Genomic DNA, 20212 nt, shown 5'->3' with positions numbered 1-20212 from the left:
TACAGTATGTTTGCCATTGCAACCTTTTCCAAATTGCACAATTAACCTGATAATGGCACGCTGTGAATGAATAGTTCAGGGCCAAACAGCTTGAGCAAAGGATGATAAGAAGAGTATCCTTATCTTAAAGGCTTTGCCTGACTGGATAAACACAAAGCACCCACAAGCAGAGTTCAATAATTAGATCAATTAAGCCAGTGGGTAATCAGATGCAGAAAGAGCCAAGTCACAAAGCTTTCTTTCAGGATGTGAAATGAAAGGGGCTGAGTGAACCTGCAGCTCACATTGTACTGAATGAAGGGCAGCTTAAAATGGACTCATTTCACCGTAACACACACACACACACACACACACACATATACACACATTGTTTCTCTCTAAGAAAGAATGTGTCAAATAGTTACAGTCTTGTTTGTCTGTTAAGAAAGTCACAGTTAAAAGCTTCTGTAAGACATTAGACTCCTCCGCACTGATGATCACAGTCAATCAACCCTTTTACACCCATTTCCTGGGCTTATTAGACAACAAAGTCTCATCTCTGTATTCTTTCCCTTACAGGAGACACATTTCATTATGTCATCTTCTTATACTGTGTCCTAAAGCACAGAGAGTTACAGAAAAAGATCATTATTGCTCAAGGACTCAAACACAGCAGGAATATTTTTCATCTTCTCGTCTTCCCTGCATTGAAACGCCACAGCATAGTTCCTTTCGGATACACATGCCCGATACCAAATGTGCGATTTATATATAATATGCGCTGTTTTCTGCAGCTGCGTGTTATTCCTTGGCGTCTTCCACTTACAGGCGTTCCGTCGCCTTTTGATCTCTGTAAAGATGGGAAGAATGAGCCAAGCAGGATCTCTCCATGGTGCTGAACTATTTCCAGCTTAACAACTGCCCTCAGGCCACAGCAACCAGAAATATGCACCGGCACTTTAGAGTGTCACTGTAAACGCTACTGAAATTACTCTGTTTATTCATTCATTTTCAGTGGCTGATACTGGGCACACGCTCAGTGACTGTCAGGCTGATTATAAATGTGATTTGGAAGGGAAGACTGATCAGGCCCAGTTGGAACGGGTCTGTTCCATTCAGGTTCAGACGGTGTTTTACTGTATGTACCGTGCAGTGTGTGCAGATTCAAGTCTTGAGGCTTAAATAAAGAGCCAGTTGTTGGCAGCTAATGTTGCATAGATGTTTTATGCATGTTTAACATACACAAGTGATGTTGTCAATCAGTGAAATGACTGAAGAAATACAGGAAATAAAGGTTTTTAGCCACTCCATCTCCATCCAGGATCTAACACAAATGCTGCGTTTCCACTACGTGGTACCGGCTTAGCTTGACTCGACTCGACTTGGCCTTTTTGTGTTTCCATTACGAAAAAGGACCTGGAATCTGGTACCTGGTACTAGTTTTTTGGTATTACCTCTGCCGAGGTTCCAAGACTGGGGACCAGATACTAAGATGTAACGTGTAAACACAGCAGACCACTGATTGGTCAGACAGTTGTCTCTGTGACCCACCGTTTCACAAAAAACAGATGCGGAAGTTCACAGTAAATGTAGCGGTAGGTTAATCCACATGATGACAGCCTGTAAAACTACACCATTCAGTCAGGAGATTCAGTCTTTGGTGGCCAACGTAAAAATTCAGCATGAGTTTGACGAGACAACACGCAACAAGCGAGTTTATCAGTGACTCTGAGCAGACGACACAAAAGTACCACGCCGCATTGCTATGACATCCAGGTACTGTAAAGTCGGTAGTATTCTGTAATGGAAACGGTACATCATACATCTGAAATTTTTTGCACTGAAATTAAGTATCTGAATTTTTCGTCTCTGAGTTCAACTAAGTTCATACATTTAGAATTAAAAAAAATTCAGATGCAAAAAATTCAAAAGCAAAAAATTCAGATGCAAAACATTCAAAAGCAAAAAATTCAGTTGCAAAACATTCAGATCACATATCCATGCTGACCATCTTCCTGCATTGGTGTCACTTGACCAACCTAACGTAACTTGATTGGCTGGCTGTTGGTTTGACTTCAGATAGAATGGATTGCTTATCTTTGGTGTCCTGGATGTGTGATCTAAATTTTTTGTGTCTGAATTTTTTGCATCTGAATTTTTTATTTATTTTTTTTCTAAATGTATGAATATAGTTGAATTCAGAGACAAAAATTCAGATACTTAACCCTTTCATGCATAGTGGTCACTCCAATGGACAGTTCTTCTCCAGCTGTTCTCTTGTATATTCATGGGTTTTGTTGTTTTAGTTCCATATCAGCCAACACAGTGGACACTTATGCATCATCCCATACACTGTAATTTATACCATTACTGTAACTTTGCTGTTCTTGATCAACCTGATCTGCAGTAACGTGTTAAATCAATTGCTAGTTGATATCAGACTGTAATTAACAATTTTCTTTATCAAAAAGTTTTTTTTTGCATGTTATTTGCATGAAGTTAGTAATAACTAGTGTTAGAGTATGCTAAAATGTGACAAAACAGATTAGCTGCATGAAAAATGTTTTTATTTCATAGTTTTCACACAGTATATCACTTTCTGATAATGGGTTTTAAATACGTTTTTTTTTGCTTCAAAAATTAAATGCATGGTGTCCAGCTGAGTGGACATTTTTGTAACTCCATGGAAAAAAGGTTCATAAAAAAAAAAATTCAGTTGCACTGTTTTTTTTTTCATGCCTAAACAGAAATAAAAATACTCAGGAAAAAAAAAACTCAACTAAGGTTCTCATAATTCATGCATGAAAGGGTTAATTTCAGTGCAAAAAAAATTCAGATACGTAATTTCAGTGCAAAAAAATTCAGCACAAGAAATTCAACGGCTTTTATGAATCAAAATCTGATGAGACAGATTTACTTCCATACCAGCCACTTTAAACTCCCTTCTTAACTGTACAAAGGATCCTGGATCGCAAAAAGCTTAATTCGACTAAACCAGAATAAGGGCCTAATCGTACAGCCCTACAGTTCACTCTGACAATACAATCAATGCCTCCAGTCCTCTGTCAATGAATGTAAAGCCATGCAATCCATCTCCGTGTTGTCTTTTGTTTGGACAAATCAACACTTAATTTGCCTTCCTCCATCTAAGATCCCTTGTAAGTCAATGCTTTTATTTGTTTGAAGAATTAGGTTTGTCTCACCTACAACTTCTTCCAAATGCTGTGGGGAGTCTCTTCAGTGGTGCCAAGAAAACAGAAAACATATCCACCGTACTGACCTCTCCTCTTCAGTGGTTACCAATGAAGCACAGAATTGATTTTTAAGATTAATTATTTGTTTTCAAAATCACTGCATGACCTGGCACCAAATTACATTTCGGAAATAAGCCCCTATTCCACCTCCAGACCCCTCAGATTTGCTGACCAATCATTGCTCTCCTGCCCACGCTGAAACTTCACAACCAAAGGAGGCTGAGTGTTTTCTTTAGATTGTAGAATAGTAACAATTCCTTTTATTATTTTTTTCTGAAGCCCATCTGAACACCCACGTTTTTACTTCAGCCTTATAATTGTTATTACAAATGGCCGACCACACACCACACTCTGGCTTTAATTTGCATTTTCGCTATAATTGTAGTTAATGTTGTGATTTTATCCACATAATCTTTTTTAATCATTTACTTTTTATACTTTTTCTCTTTCTCTTTTTCATGTGTTTTTCATCTCTGTTTAAAGCACTTAGGTCAATGTTTTTTGCCCTTAAATGCGCTTTATAAATGAACTAGCATGACTTCACTAAATATATTCAAAGTGTACACCATGGGAGCGCTTTAAAGACCGAAGTACACTCTAAAAAATGATTCATGGGGTTAGTAAGTTAAGCTTAAAATCAAGAGCTTGCTCTACTTAAAAAATTAAGTTTGTTACATGTATACATTTAAATCAGTTGATAAGTTTTTTTTATGTTTTTTATTAAGTTGGTCTAAATGAAAAACAAGGAAAACAGTCTTAACTTAGTAACATATTGATTTTGAACAGACATTTCTGCCTTTAACTTAACAAAGAAGTATATTAAGTTAGTACAACTTAAAAATCTTGTAAGCTTCCTCTAAAAGCTGAGTACAAAGCTGATGGGCCTGGACATGTTTTACTGACCGACCACGCCTATGGCAAGAAATGGAGGGAAGCACAGAAAAAAAAGGGAGAACATGATTTTGCACAGAATATTGATGGGACTTTTGGCTCTTTGAAGGGGGCCGTTCAATCAGGAGCCGTTCACTGAAAAGAGCCGTTCAAAAGACTGACTCTTATATGTTTTTTGCATTATTTTGAAACACCAATGTTTTAATGACTAAATAGGCTACATGTGATGATTGACATTACATTTTAAAGGTGTCTAATTGGTGCGGCAGTGAATATTATTTTACCGTAAAAAAGAATAGTTAGTTCAAATGTGTGGGCTAAATCCATGACATAAGAGGTGACATTAGGCAAATGCTAGAATTTGACCAAAAACATCACGGTACATTATGTGGACTAGTCTGTAGCCTAAAAATGAAGAAGAAAATAACACATTTTCTTATGAAATAACATTTTATTCTCTTCAAAACAAGAACAATAAATGTGTGTAAACATACGGAAAAAATTGCACAAAACTCAACAGTGATTAATCACTGCAGTTACTTAAATACCTGAACTATAGTGCAATTCTTAAGTTGTATGCCCATCTTTTCTTTCTGAAAAGTGCATCCAAATACTCCTCCTTTTTCTTTGGCTCATTACTCACAGGTGGTCACTCACTCACTCTCAAACTTCTCTCCTGTTTCGACCAGTCTTCCAGCTCCGCCTCCTCCAGTCTTCCAGCTCCGCCTCCTCCAGTATGCTCACCTCACACTTCAAACTGCTGTGTTTTTGCTAACTTCTTGCCATGAGTGCACAAGCACTCTTTTTTTTTCTGCTCGAACATTCTCCTCCTGCCCAATGCCTCCCCAGTGACACTAAATTGACAGGCAATCGGACACTCCCTCCTTAAAAAAAAAAAAGAATGGCTCTTTACAAAGACTCAGTTCCCATCGTTCATTTCAAAGAGTTCTTCAAAAGATTCGATTCGTTCGTGAACGTCACATCACTAGCACAGAACTTTACTAAACTTCAAGGCTTGATAGAATTTAGCTTTGTTTCTGCAACAGTAGTTTTAATTATTCAAGGACTGAATAATACAGCCCTACAGCTCGACTCGTAGCTTGAGGTCTTCAGGACAGCACCTGCTGATGGTTCCACGGACCTGTTTTAGCACACGCGGTGACAGGTCTTTTAAAGCTGTGGCACCACGTCTATGGAATGACCTGCCTCTACACCTACGGTCCATGGACTCTGTAGAGAGCTTTAAGAAACACCTCAAAACCCTCCTGTTCAAAAAGGCTTTTTAGTCTCCCACCTGACCCAGGACCACCACAAACTGATTACACTCTATGTATTCATCATAACGTACTCCATGTGTCATACCCCCCCCCCAGTCTCTCTATATCTCTATCGCTCTCTCTTTTCTCCTCCTTTACTCTCTCTCTCTCTCTCTTTAACCCCAACTGGTCAAGGCAGACAGCCATCCTTCAGGAGTCTGGGTCTGCTCGAGGTTTCTGCCCGTTAAAGGGAAGTTTTTCCTCGCCACTGTCACCAATCACAAGTGTTTGCTCCTGAAGGATTCTGTTGGGTCTCTGTAAACTTAATTTGATTCTGATTTGAATTGATAAAGCACTTTGTGACTCTGTCTGTGAAAAGTGCTCTATAAATAAAATTTACTTTACTTTACTTTACATATTTTGCTCCTTTCTAATTTAAGATTGTATTGTATATATTGTGGCGTGTTTGCCGCATTGCACGGTGGGTATTGGGTATTGTGTTGAAACTGTGTTATTTTCTGTGCAGGGGTTCAGCAGGGTTGTGGTGTTGGTGTTAATTTTGAGTTAACGTGTGCATGCTAATGTTTATTGGCCTTTTTGTGTTTATTTTTGTATTTTTATAGAACTGCACCGTGAGTCAGAGCCATAGGCCGAACCATGCCTTTACTGTTTATTGATGACCGTAGTTATATCGTTCAATGTAACTCCTCACTGCTTGACAAATATAATTTAATGTTCTTAATAGAATGGGGAAAACAGTATTGTGTACAGTTGAGATATCAACATGCAGATGGATCAAGTAATTAAGGTACGTAGAGAAATAAGCAGTTTGATCATATAATTGGCATTTCTATGTGGAATTTGTTCTGATGAACTGAAATAAGTTAGGGTCAACTCAGAAAATTAAGGTGACTACTTGTATGGACATTTTTGAGTAGAATAAAATAGTGATGGGGCTTTTGGCTCTTTGAAGGGAGCCGTTCAATCAGGAGTCGTTCACTGAAAAGAGCCGTTCAAAAGACTGGCTCTTTTATGTTTTTGGCATTATTTTGAAACACCAAAGTTTTAATGATAAATAGGCTACATGTGATGGTTGACATTACATTTTAAAGGTGTTTAATTGGCGTGGCAATAAATATTATCTTACCGTAAAAAAGAATAGTTAGTTAAAATGTGTGGGCTAAATACATGACGTGTAATGCAGCAAGTACGGACTCTGTGCCCAAATACAAAACTCGGAGACAGAAATAAAAGTTCACAGGATTTATTAGTCACTGATAGTACAAACAGGTAGGTAATGAGAATAAGTAACACTATCTTGAGGACAGTGGTCTGGGAAATCCTCTTCGGATTCGTCCTCCGGTCTGAGGACGTGAACCCTCTGTTCGGCTCAGTGTTTAGAGTCAGTATCCCGACTAGGGAAAAGCAGAGGGAGGTCAGTGATGGAAACAGGTCATTCACGGGTAAGCAATCAGCCAGGCAACAGGACATAAGGGAATGACAGAGCTCACGTACCATAAAGTCAGGCGAAGAAGTCAAAAACCAGGGAGGCAGACAAAACTGACAGGGAGCAGGCAAACAGGCAAAAACGGGATGGCAAAACAGGTCAAAAATCAGGTAAGCAGACAAACAGACAGGATCAGAACACTGGTAAGTATCTACGAGAGAATACGAACTGGCGACTGACTGGGGGAAAAGACAGGACTTAAATACACAAAAGGGAGGGAAGACAACGAGACACAGGTGGCACAAATCAGGGCGGAGTCGGGTAATCAGGGGAAAGGTGAACACGATCAGGAAAGGGAAGTAAAGACGACAGACAAGACACATGAGGAAAAATTAACAAAATAAAACAGGAAGTGACAAACAACATGAAAGACAGACAAAACCAGACTAACGTCTGGTTGCAGGCTTGACAACATGAGAGGTGACATTAGGCAAATGCTGGAATTTGACTAAAAACATCACAGTACATTATGTGGACTAGTCTGTAGCCTAAAAATGAAGACGAAAATAAAACATTTCCTTATGAAATAACATTTTACTCTCCTCAAAACGAGAACAATAAATATGTGTAAACATATGGAAAAAATTGCACAAAACTCAACAGTGATTAATCACTGCAATCACTTAAATACCTGAACTGTCGTGCAATTCTCAGAACAAGAACAGTATGATGGTAAACATACAGAAAAAATGCACAAAACACAAAAGCGATTTATCATTGCAATTACGTAAATACCTTAACAACTGTAGTGCATTTTCCCTCAGAACAAGAACAATAAATGTGTGTAAACATACGGAAAAAATTGCACAAAACACAACAGTGATTAATTGCTGTTATTAATCAAAAAAAAAAGAAAGAAAAAAAAAAGAACGGCTCTTTACAAAGACTTGGTTCCCATCATTCCTTTCAAAGAGCCGTTGAAAAGATTTGATTCATTCATGAATGTCACATCACTAGAGTAAAAGTAAAATAATAAGTCCGTTTAACTAAATGAAGTAGGTTCTACACAATTAAAATCAAGTTGGTTCAACTTAATTAAGCTTGTAGAGTAAAAAGCAAATCATGTTGTTTGTACTTAAGTAATAGAGTTTACCTAACTAGAGAAGTCTTGTGGCATTTAAGCAATTATGGCAGAGTTGAAATAACTTAAAAAGATTAATGGAAGTTGTTACCTCAATTTTTTATGTTGAGCCAACTTATCATTTTTTAGAGTGTAGCTGATTTATTCTGTCCTCAGAGTGGGTCAGCGCCATGTGTGTTAAAACTCTGCAAATCCTAGGACACTTATTCATCACCTTCAAATCAAAATCTTTTATTTACAGAGGTGTGACACACTGAGGAAACACTGCGTGTGAACTTGATTTTCAATGACTTGTCTTTTGTGTGTAAGTCTTGTAACAAAGCAGTCAAAAAAAAACATCAAAGGCAGCCCAGCCCATGCATAAATGCGACATGGATTAGTATGACTGCATTGGTTTCTTTTCTTTCTTTACAGCTGGTGCATATTGTATGTTTTCTTTACCCTTTTAAGACGACTGTGTTTCCGGTGATGTATTTTTACATCCACCACCATACAATTTACTGTACCTCCTGAACCTTTTGTGCAATTATCATTTGGAAGCTAAGATTGGGAGCTTTCTTTTGCTGGATAACACATTAGAGTAGAAGCCCACATTGGCTGAGGGGGAGGGAGGAAATGGGCGGAGCAGAGTGCAGTCGGTGAGAGAGATATGGAAGCGTTTTAGTGGTGTTTCTGCGCTACAGTTCTTGTAAATAATTATATATAACTAGAGCTTTGACCTGTGGGGATCCTCAGGTTCTAGATACTGTAGTTTTTATGCTGGTGTGTTTTTGTGCATGCTGTACCGCATTTTTTCCAGCAGTCACCGCCAAAGTGTTCTGGGCATAGCAACGCGATTGTAAGGCTTTTGTATTCCAAAATTATTAATAACTCCCAAAATACTGGTCCTATCAACTCGCCGTTTTCGCAAGGCAGTTCTTTGACCAAAAACACATAAGTATGCCAAACTGCCCCAGTCAGCTCTTTCCGGATTTTGTGTGAATCTCCAGACACACACACATTTGCATGCACACACAGAGAGGCCACTTGGCTTTTATAATATGGATCATAATAGTGTGGTTTTGGAGTGTTGTGCTAGTGTGCTTTGCCATGTTTTTTTTTTGTCAAGTTTTACTTTTTATTCTGTATTTTTTGTATAGTTAAGCATAGTTTTTGTATAGTTTATAGAGTTCACTGATGAATGACCAGAAATAACTAAAAATAAGAAGCTGCAACAAGGACACAGAGTGGTCTAGACAAACAAAAATGTTTGAGTACATGTAAAATTTGAAAGTCTGTTTCTATAATCTCATAAAATTTCACTGTGCACATTTACAGTTGTTTTTCATAGTAAATATGATTTAAAAATTAAAGTCTGGTTTGTTGTTGTTGTTGTTGTTGTTGCTGTTGCTGTAACATACAGTTTTAAAGCATTTATTCCATATGATAATGATAATTAATGGACATATATTGAAAGTTAAGTTCTTCCTGAAAAAAGGTGCAAAAGAATTTCTGATACTTTAATTGCAAAAAAACGACAATGAAATCTAGGTGGCCTGTTATGATGGTAGTCATTAAAGGGGTTGTATTTTCCTAAACCCACTTTTATTAGTCTTTGGTTCATTTATTTGTGTATTTGGACCCTAAAAGTTCAGAAAGTTTGAATTTGAACCCTCCAGGTGCTGTAAAGCTATCTTTATATTCATTTTAGCAAAAAATCGAGTGGATTTCTACAACCTGTTTTAATTCCTGCCTAATTTCTTACGTCTATAACTAGTTACATCACGACATTTGCACATGTAAGGTCAAGACTTCCGATGAACATTTCTACGAGTATGACATAATTGTTTGTCAGCAGCAGCGGTTGTAGTAAAAACTGAAAATATGTCCAGACTTCAAGGCGATTACCTAAAATGTTCAGTTGTTGGTTGAACGGGACAGAGCAGCACAGCCTGTGACCTGGAGGGGGTGGGGCCTGAAGTGGGTCATTTACATTTAACCCTTTCATGCTTACTGGTCACTACAGTGTACAGCTATTCTACAGCTGTTCTCTTGTATGTCTGTTTTATGTTGTTTTAGTTCCATATTAGCCAACACAATGGACGCTTATGCACCATCCCATACACTGACATTCATACCATTACTGTAACTTTGCTGCTCTTGATAAACCTGATCTGCATTAACATGTTTTAATGTAAATCAGTTGCTAATTGTTGTTTGACTGTAATGAACTATTTTCCTGATCAAAAAGTTGTTTTTTTTTTGCATATTATCTCCATGAAGTGAATAATAACTAGTATTAGAGTATGTTAAAATGTGAGCTGCATGAAAAATGTTTTATTTCATAGTTTTCAAACAGTATATCACTTTTTGGTGATTGGTTTTAATCTTTGCTTCAAATATTAAATGCATGGTGTCCAGCTGAGTGGACATTTTTGTAACTCCATGAAAAATAGCTTCATAAAAAATTTCAATCACTGTTTTTTTTTTTTTGTTTTTTTTGCCTAAAGAGGAATAAAAACACTCAGGAAAAAAATCTTGACTAAGGTTCTCAAAACTCATACATGAAAGGGTTTAAGGGCCAGCACTCAAAACTACCTTTCTGGTGTCATTACTCAGAAATAGGGTTGAAGATGGACCTGTGGAGTTGAATTAATGAAGAATTCAGACCCAAGCAGAGCATTTACAGATTATGTAGACCACAGGGAAATGTTTGAAAATGCATAATTCCATTTAGAAAAGGGCAAAATATCACTCCTTTAAAGGGTTAATGAGGAGTTCAAACTATCTCCTTTTGTTTTCTTGCCTTTTGGAATGTATATGAGTATGAAAAGTATGAGAAAGTAGAGGGAATTCGCAGACGGCCTCATTGCTTTCAGGTTGGGGTTAATGTGAGTTCAGAAGAACATAAATCAGCTACAGAATGTTTAGAGGTCAGGCAGAGTCAAGCAATACATGCAGGCATTTATATTCACATTTATTGCATTAAATGTACAAAGTAAACTCATTTGCAGAGACCCACAGGGTACAGGACACCCACACAAAAAGTCAATGCATGTAGACAGGGAGTTGTGAACTTCCACACTTGTTTTGCAGCTAAGCGGATCCACATTCTCAGCAGGAGGCATGTTACAATTAGGACGACTGGTGCACCGGAGCCCAATCCAGTGTGAGTATCAGCACCATTACACAGTAGGCATGATCCATCCCATCAGCCATCCTTAACTCTCTCTTTCATTTTAATTGAAGACATATTATTGCAATGCATGCTTCATTTTCTAATTAGACCTTTCACATAATAACCCAACCTCTATCATTTTTATGAAAATGTCCCCAAAATAGACATCATCACCATCAGTGCGACTTGCTTTCATCCCTGTAACAGCAATTAGACCACTCCAAACCACATTAAACAGCCAAAATTAGCAGTGAAATAAATCTCTCTTGAAAGCAGACTACGGCAAGTGAATACAGGCATTCAGCTGAGGTCGGAAGTTTGCAAACACCTTGGCTTAATGGATTCTAACTCCTGTTTGCAATATTTCAACCTAATACATATGCACTCTATTATTTCTTCTTCTTCTTCCTTTTCTTGTCTTTCCTAATTAACATGCTCAATGACACTAACTTCTGCCAACCATTTCACAGCACAGTTTTGTGTGAGAGTTGAAAGATGTTAAAGGAGTAATATTTTGCTCTTTTTTAACCAGAATTATGCATTTTCAAACATTTCCCTGTGGTCTACATAAACTGTAAATGCTCTGCTTGGGTCTGAATTCTTCATTAATTCAACTCCACAGGTCCATCTTCAACCCTATTTCTGAGTAATGACACCAGAAAGGTTGTTTTGAGCGCTGGCCCTTTAAATGCAAATGAGCCACTTCATGCCCCGCCCCCTCCAGGTCGTTGACCATGCTTTCTGTCCCATTCAACCACTTGTGTTCGTTAATACAACCAACAACTGAACATTTTAGGTAGTCGGCTAGAAGTTTGGACATATTTTCAGTATGGACTACAACTGTGGCGCTGATAAGGGGGGGTAAACATGATAAATTCATGGGGCCCAGCATTCCTGGGGGGCCCATAGAGCAGCGGAGGGGGTCCAGTCGATACAGGCTAGAAGTTGTGAAAATTTGGTTTAAGATCTGCTGTATAAGAGACGCATAGAAGTCAGGAGTCGGACATTGAAAGCATGTTAATTTTCAATTTCGTTTCATTAGTGTAAGTGAAGTTATGTTTGTACACCCCCACATACATACCCCCACCCCACCCCCGCTCTGACAGATTGACAAGATACTGAATTTTATGAAAGGGTCCACAATGTTTGCCTTTCATGGGGCACACATTTGGTAGCAGAACCCCTGGACTACAACCACTACTGCAGACAAACAATTATGGCATACAGTTTATTGTTCATTCGCATGTATACAAGACAATAAAAACACAATAATAATAACAGTAAAAGACATGCCGGGGAAGCCAAAAACCAAAGTGGTTTATTGCGGGCCTCCCCAAAGACTTGAAATAAAAAAAGTACTTACAGTGTCTAATATGATATACAATCATAAATGAACAAAATTAATTAAAAGAAGGAAATAAGTCAAAAACAGAACAAAACAAAACAAAAAACATCGTAAGCAGTGCACGTAGAAATAAATAAGAATCGACAAAACTATGAAACAAAATTCGGAATGAAACTAATAAGTTATCTAACTAAGAAAAATGATAAATGAATCAAGGAAAACAAACAGATCAGGTGAAAGTAGTGCTTGGGTGTTCTATGAAATCCAGTTTTAAAAGTTTTTTGAATCTGGGTGAGAACACACAGGTTTGCTGTGACTGCCTTAAATTATTCCATATGATGGGGCCCCTATACAGTATTGTAAATTGTTTCTGATTGGATTTTGTCATAATCGGTCTTAGTAGATTCCGCTGTCTTGTACTGTGGTGATGAATGTCTGAGTTGAACCGGAAGAAGCCTTTGTATTGATCAGGTAAACATGAGCTGTTATTGACAATTTTATGGACAAATAAGGCAATCTGAAATTTGTTGATGTCATACACAGTCATAACTTTTAAGTGGTGAAACAGACCTGCTGAGTGTGCTGTAAAAGTAGCATTGGCTGCAGTTGTGACAAAGCTCTTTTGTAGTTGATAGAGTGGTTTGATAGATGTTGTGTATGTACTAGCCCAGATAATATTGCAATATGTTAAATAAGGATACATCAAACTGTAGTAAAGGGTCATAAATATGTCTTGTGTGAACTCTGATTTGACTTTTCTTATGATTCCTATGTTTTTTGAAATTTTCTTACAAATAAAGCTAATATGATGTTTCCATGAAAGTTTTTCGTCTATCAATATACCTAAAAAGCGAGTGTGTGTTACCTGATTGATAGATTTATCATTTATGAATATTCTAGCCTTCTCTTTATTGTATTTCTTGTTCCTACCTGCAAAGATAATGAAATTTGTATGTCCCTCACTATAGCGCGGTTCACCTTTCGCAGCCTCGCTGTTTCGCAGATTTTTCTTAGTGCAATTTTGCATGCTTTTTTTTTTACAGCATATGAATGCACATTGTGTTCTGCATCCTGATTGGCTAAGGGAGAACCCGCACATTGTGTTCTGTGTCCTGATTGGCTAAGGGACTGTAGACCATTGTCAATCAATCTCCTCCGTGCCGTGTCTCCTGTACAGTACAGAATGCGTTCTTCTTGCCAAATTTACATAAATGTTCGATCGCTAGCAGTGTGACTCTGAAGTGCTGTATGTTTGCAAGTTTTCTCCCCGACAAAACCCACAACGTCGACGAAACGTTCTGCACCGACAAAGACACCTGTGGTCGCACCCAAAAGGCAGAGGAAGATGCTAACCATCGCACAAAAAGTCAGACTTCTGGACATGCTGAAGGAAGGTAGAAGTTACATGGCTGTAGGGCGCCATTATGGAATGAAAATGTTAATGCCTGTCTGAGAAAAGTGTATAAAGTGTGTGGTGAGGGGGTTTACAGCCTTAAAACATATATAATAATTGTAAAAAATAAAGCTGACTACTTTGCGGATTTCGCCTATTGCGGGTTATTTTTAGAACGTAACCCCCGCGATTAACGAGAGACCACTGTACTCTGAGAAATGTTCGTCGGAAGTCTTGACCCTATATGTGCAAATATCGTGACGTAACAAGTTATAGACGTAACAAATTAAGCAGGAATTAAAACGGGTTGTAGAAATCCACTCGACTTTTGTCAAAATGAATATAAAGATAGCTTTGCAGCACCTGGAGGGTTCAAATTCAAACTTTTGGAACTATTATGGTCCAATTAAATAACTGAACCAAAGATGAATAAAAGTGGGATTAGCAAAATATGACCCCTTTAAGTTAACTGTTTTTTCAGTGTGTAAAAATCTTTATCCAAAATCCTCATAGACCTTCTGGTCCAGGACATTTCCACTTTGATATTTCTTTTTCTGTTCCTTTACACTTTCGATAATCAATACCTCCTCTACCTCTTTCTTCACACTATCCACCTCCTTTAACCACTCTGTACTCTTATAGTGTTGGATATTCATTACCCGATATGTCTCCATAGTCTCCTGCTTTTCTCTGCATCAGACATTATGTCACTGTCTTGATCCAGTCCTTCACATTTTAAAGACCTGTCTCTGGTTCCTCTCATGCAGCCTATTCTGTTAGTACTGATTATACCTCTCCTCATACCACTTCAGCTTTGCAGCCTGTGCAGAAACTTACTTTTTCAACTTCTCAAGTGCCACCATTGGACTTTTCACATCTACACTGTACTTTTATCTAAGATTATTTAAGATCTCACATCTGCTGGTGCTACTTGATCTAATCCTCTTCAACCCACATGTAATTTCTCAACTGTTTGATGTTGTCCTTGGTCTTCATCGTCCACTCAGCTACATTTCTTCATGTGCTTCCTCTTTTCTTAAAACTTTGCCACGCAGCAGTCATATTTACTTATACACCCAACAACCTATTTATCTATGTCGCTGAAAATGTCTGAGTCCAAAAGCTTGATCTGTCAACAAGACCAAGATTATTCATAAGATGGTACACTGTAAAATAGAATTGCTGTGCTAACATATTATTGTGTTAGAAAGACAATGGATTACTTTACTTGTTGTGTTAACACAAAAATACAAGTTAAAATCGTCACGTTTTGAAGAAGTATCGTCCAAATGCATCATGGACAATAGGCTCTGTGTACCAGCTCCGTAACGTACATCTGATCTCCACAGTAGTCACTTTTCCATTGACCCTCAAATCGCGCAAATATAACTTGCGGCTAAAAATTTGCCTAATGGAAAGACAAAAGTCTTGTTTTCAGATTAAAAGTTTTTGCGCTGGCAAGAGGTGGTTTTTCGGGCATAGCACAATTAGTATATCACGCAAAACTGCAATGGAAAGACCTTTTTCTGCAACTACAGTCACGTGAATTAAAAAAATGGATATTGATGGTAGTTATAACAAGCAAAGAAGAAGAGTTTTAAAAGAAACATGGCGCGGTATATATGGACAAACCAGGAAACTGAATCTTTTTTTAATTTGGTACGGGATAGAGGGGTAATATATAATAATAATGAATATATCTGCAAATCAACACAATATTTACGACTGTTGCCATTTTTATGGAACAACTTCTGGTGTCATCTCATGATAAATAAAATCAAAACAAATCATCGCATTTGTGATCTAATGGGGGAAAAAAAATTAATAACGTACTTTTTTCGACATTTAGTAAATATCAGTAAAGTTTTGCGAATATGTGATATGTCATCAGCAAATCAGTTTCCGGTTGACTTCCGGCTCCAGTCACAACAGCAGAGAAAAGGACAGACAGAAAAACTCGAGAACTTCAAGGTCAAGGTCAACTTTATTATCCCTGAGGGGCAATTTGGTCTACAGCCAGCAGTATCACACGGACAACAAACCAACAATACATACAATAAATAGTCCATTAAAGACAATAGCACCAACATTACAAAGAGTTATTCAGCAAAACAATGGCTGCCGGAACCAAAGAATTCCTCATCCTATTGGTCCTACATTTAGGAACACTGTATCTGCGACCTGATGGAAGCAACCTGAACTCATCATACAGGGGATGACTGGGATCATCAAGGACTGACTGAGCCTTCTTCAGAGTCCACCTCTGGTACAACACAGTCAGATTAACCGTCAGAAAAAGGAGTAAATCTAATATGAGGGATACTTTTAAGATACTTCTTTGGGATACTTTTAAGTCCCAAAGAACAGTAGGTGGCTCGAATGAACATTGCTGTGTGCCACACAGTATTGTCTTTACTGCACCCACTACCACCCATGGTCTTAACAACTCTGATGGAGCACATCCTCATCACCTTCTTTCACTATTCACTTATTTTTCTGCTGTTCCTCTTCTTCTTTGACCATGTTTCTTTCTACTTCCTCTTTTTCTGATACCCATGTATTTGCCTTGGCAACCATGGCCACCAGTTCACTGATCTCACAAATCTCTACTACATTCAACATTCTCTTCCTGTACCCTTTAAGGCTAGAGTGGCACTTGACACAGCAATTGACTACCACCTTATTTACCTCGTTTGTTCATTTCATCTGAATAGCAGCATGTTTGTGACATAGACTTGACTGTTCTGCCTGGTGGTTCATACTATGTAAAATACCATCCTTGAAGAAAATTTGACATATTAACTGGATTTTGAGCTTTATATTGAGGTTATATCCATTAGATCTGTCTTTTTGTAAAATACTGAGTGCTCTAGAGGCACAACATCCTCATCATGTGACAGTCCAGGTGTCACGGCTACTTGCTTAGCCGTATATTACACATCATAAGACAGTGAGTACCAGTCGAGGATGTCTACGTAGATATTGTGCGGCCAACTATAAAGCTACTACTCCTACAGTGACCCATGGCCATATTAGTTTTATTATATGCACCCATTCATTCATTTTCTAAACTGCTTAATCCTCTGGAGCTGAAGCATATCCCAGTGACCAGTGGGTGAAGGTGAGGTACACTGTGGGCATGTCATCAGTTCCTCAAAAAACTGCTGAATTTTTCATTAAAGTAATATTTTCTCATTTCATTAAGATACACTTATAAGCTATTACAAAGCTATCCTTCCATGTCTTGTTAAATTATGCTGTTAAAAGGTGCTCAAATTGTAGAAATTAACCATAATAATGATAAACATGTTTTCATGAGTGTGTCAAAACCGCAATTGGTGCATTATTGTTACCTTAGAGCAGTGGTTCTCAATCTTTTTTTTTGTTGGGGCCCCACTTTAGAGGACGAAAAATCAATATTGTAACAATTAGGCCTGTAACGGTACACAAAATTTTCGGTTCAGTACGTTTTCGGTTTTCAAAGCCACAGTTCGTTTTTTTCGGTTCGGTACGGGAAGAAAGACAACCCCTCAAAATGTCTATTAATGCATTTATGATTTTTTTAAAACATTTTTCCCCCAATTTTTGGAGACAATAGAATATAGAAAAACAGGAATAATATAATTCTGCTGCTACAAATCAAATAGAAAATAAAATAAATTATTACAATTACTAAATGTATTTTAAACATTAGTATTGCACTTTTCCCTGAAAGGTAGTTTCGAACAAACAAGAGAAATCTAATCACAGTTCTATCAGTTCACATTCTGCATAAAAACAACAAAAAAAGTCCACATGAAGTGCAACATTAACAAGAGGGTAAACTGGTATTCTGTTTAAACAAACTGAAGACAAACATTGACAACACAATGAACCAAATTATTTATTTTAGGACAGAGAATAAACTGTTTAGGACACTGTGTGTATTTGTGTGTGCCTGTGTGCACGGGGGATTTTTTTTTTTTTTTTTTTTTTTTTTTTTTGTCGGAGCCGGGGGGTAGGGGGGGCGCACAGTTATATACCTGGGGATGCGGTCCATAACTAATGTACTGAATGCTGTCGTGAAACGAAAGTGAAACTTTACATACTTTCAACATTCTATTTATTCCTCTATTATACAGTGTGCATGATAAACAGTCAGACAGACAGGCAGACAGAGCTAGTGTAAGTGTTTTAGAACTACCGTAGTTCCTAGGGGCCAAACAACGTCCGTCTTATTAACGTCTCTTTCCTCGTTGTTGTCTTTCACCTGAACCTGAACTGATCCAAACTGGACTGTACTGATGGTGGAGGGTCTTCAGTCTCTTCCTTCCAGGTTCACATCATATTTGTTGTTTTTTTTTTAACCTTATATCAGCTGCTATTTCATATTTCGGGTCAATGTGTGCTCCTTTATTATGTCCGTGTGAAACTTGCGGGGATTTAAAGTTCCGCATCGAACGACGTCTTTCGTTCCTTTTTCTTTTTCTCATCATACTGTGCCATTTTGGTACAGCTGTGTACCGAACCGAACAGGTGTGTACCGAAACGGTTTGGTTCGGTATGTGTACCGTTACAGGCCTAGTAACAATACTTTTTGCTTTTCCTTGAAAATTTTTTGTTCAAATTAAAAATAACTTAGATTTTTGCTTGAACAGTACAAATAAACTCAACCAGACTGCTCCTTGAGACAATATTTTTCCAAATAAAAATAGGAAATGCAGAATTATCTTACAACTATGACAATAAAGTTACTGGTTTTAGAACAACAAACAAATGTTGGTAACAAAAATAAGCATTTTAACAATATCAAGGGCTGCAATGAGGCTGTTTCCATTACACATCTCAGAACATTAAAGTTCAAACTTTACAAACTGTGCAAAAAAATTAAAACTGCACTTTTCCAGTAAAGTACTTCTCCAAACCATTCCAATACTCTCATACCATTCTCCAAACCTAAACTCTTTGTCTAGTCTAGTGACAGATAACCATGACAGTAGATTTGTTTGTTGTACGTCCCTAAAATGAGTCCAATGTGCTCAAAGAGACAAAATATTGTCTCAGGGAGCAGTTTTGTTGAGTTTGTTTGTATTGCTCACATTAGTTCCACCTGCTACATGTTCTAACCTGAAGAGGAAAAAAAAAAAAAAACACCCAGGAGTGATCCCATGAGCCCCAGGTAAGCCTTCATGGCTCCCCTAGAGAACCTACCCCACAGTTTGAGAAACACTGTCTTAGAGTGAGTCATTTATAGTTGCAGAGAGCAGGACCTTTCACAGAGTCTGCCATGTTTCTACAGAAACTATGAACAGATTCTTCTCATCTGTCCATTTAGAGGCGGTTGTATCCAGCATTGACGTCACCTATAATGTTTGAGAGTAAACCAGAGTCAATATCCTCTTAACTAAAAAGCATAGGAGGAAAAAATGCAGCCAGATGTCAGAGTCTGAGTCAGGGAAGAGTGATGCACTTTACAACTTCACCGTTATGTGAAGCCAGTATTCATGGAGCCAGGAATGGAAGCGTATAATAATCAGCACAAAAGGCAGAAAGGAGGTGAAACAAAGAACAACATATTCCAGCTTCAGAGAGCAGGATCAGAGAACAGACAGGAGATGTGTTTGAGCAGAAGCAGATCCACGAACCAGGGGAGGACAGATGGTAAGTGGGTTTACTGAGGATCAGACGAAACTCGGTACTCAATGGCAGTGGTGTGTGTAAATCAGGATTATATAGTGGTGGAAAAAAGTTTTTGGAAATCCCATGCATTTGTGATATTTTGTATTAACCCATGAAGAGTCAGTGTTGCTTTTGTGGTAGCTCCCAAATGATTTTTTTTCTCGATTTAACCTTTCTTAAATTGTTTATCACCATATATTATAATATTATCCTCTAAATTTAGCATTTTTTCTGTGAAAATTGGATATTTTCCCACATATTAATTATTGATCATATAGATTTTAATAAAAGATCAGATTAAAATTGAGGGTTATTATCGCCATGACGTAAGTAGTTATAGATGTAACAAATTAAAAAGGAATTAAAACAGGTTGTAGAAATCCACTTGATTTCTGCCAAAATTAATATAAAGATAGCTTTGCAGCCCCTGGAGGGTTCAAATTCAAACTTTATGAACTATTAGGGTCCAAATACACAAATAAATGAACCAAAGACTAATAAAAGTGGGTTTAGCCAAATATGACCCTTTCAAAGTTGAGGGTAATTATATCAGAAACAGAGAAAAGTGAAGAAAACGTGACTTTTACAGTTAAATATATCATTAACTAAACATATACTAAGTGTCTCCATCCACTGTCATTGATCCAACTCCATGGGTTTTAGTGATGAATCAATGTTGTAGAAAATGATG

This window comes from Sphaeramia orbicularis, chromosome 6, assembly GCF_902148855.1.
Source record: "Sphaeramia orbicularis chromosome 6, fSphaOr1.1, whole genome shotgun sequence".
NCBI classification, from domain to species: Eukaryota; Metazoa; Chordata; class Actinopteri; order Kurtiformes; family Apogonidae; genus Sphaeramia; species Sphaeramia orbicularis.
Note: the sequence above shows the minus strand (reverse complement) of the source record.